This window comes from Microtus ochrogaster, chromosome 19 (assembly GCF_000317375.1).
Source record: "Microtus ochrogaster isolate Prairie Vole_2 chromosome 19, MicOch1.0, whole genome shotgun sequence".
Classification (NCBI taxonomy): domain Eukaryota; kingdom Metazoa; phylum Chordata; class Mammalia; order Rodentia; family Cricetidae; genus Microtus; species Microtus ochrogaster.
In genome coordinates this window covers 2,082,043-2,083,166 of record NC_022021.1, presented here as the reverse complement: position 1 = coordinate 2,083,166, position 1,124 = coordinate 2,082,043, and positions in this window count along the sequence as shown.

Here is a 1,124-nt window from a genome sequence, read left to right as displayed (position 1 = left end):
GAAGTGGTTCTCAACCTGTGGGTCATGACCCCTTGGGTGTCAAATGACCCTCTCACAGGGATCACATCAGTTATGCAATGACAGATATTTCTATTATGATTCATAATAGTGACAAAATTACAATTATGAAGTAGCAATGACAGTAATTTTACGATTGGGGGGTGAGGAACTGTATAAAGAAAGGGTCACAGCATTAGGAAGGTTGAGAATCACTGCTCTAAAGACTCCTTCTTCAATCTCAATACTTTTTCCACATACAAATTTTGGAGGTATACAAATGTTCAAAGCATAGCAATTGATATATAATTACAGGACACGGTTAAAATCAGATTCCACAAAGCTTACAAAATAGAAATTTTTAATGCTCACTTAACGTGATGGGTAAGTAGGGGACGCTATTCTGCAGAAACTGCATGGCCACATTAGTTAGTCCGCCATGTTTGATTTTATAATCTAGCCCGTTTTTACAATGTGAGCTTCAAACCACAACCAACAATGTCTGGGAGCGACAAGACTTCCAGCCTCGTTCACAGTTCAGCAGACGCCAAGTGCCTCCCTCCAGTCCTGCCAGCGAGGAACGCTGGTGTCATTTGAAGGTATCAGTCTGTGCCAAGGTACCATCAGAGTGAAAAACACGTTTGTAAAAATATTTGGGGTTTTGCTTTTGGAGACAGGGTTTGTCTAGGTAGTCCTGGCTGTCGCAGAATTTGTTCTGTAGACCAGGCTGACCTTGAATCCAGAGATTCGCCTGCCTCTGCCTCCGGAGTGCAGGGATTAAAGGTGCGTGCCATCCACCACCAGGCTCAAACTTGTAATTCTTGTAGAGGAGCTCCAGGTCTTTGAGCAACTGTCTAGAAAGACTGTGTAAGCCAAACCTTTTTTTAAAAATTTATTTATTTATTTATTTTTACATTTAGTTCCAAGTCTAATTCTGTCACAAAGTGTTAAAGGCTGGGCAAGTGTCACAGCTCTAGTGTCTGTTCCTCCTACGGATGCTGCTATCTCACCGGCTCCTGTTAAAAGGTGGGGTATTAGCCGGGCGATGGTGGCGCACGCCTTTAATCCCAGCACTCGGGAGGCAGAGGCAGGCGGATCTCTGTGAGTTCGAGACCAGCCTGGTCTAC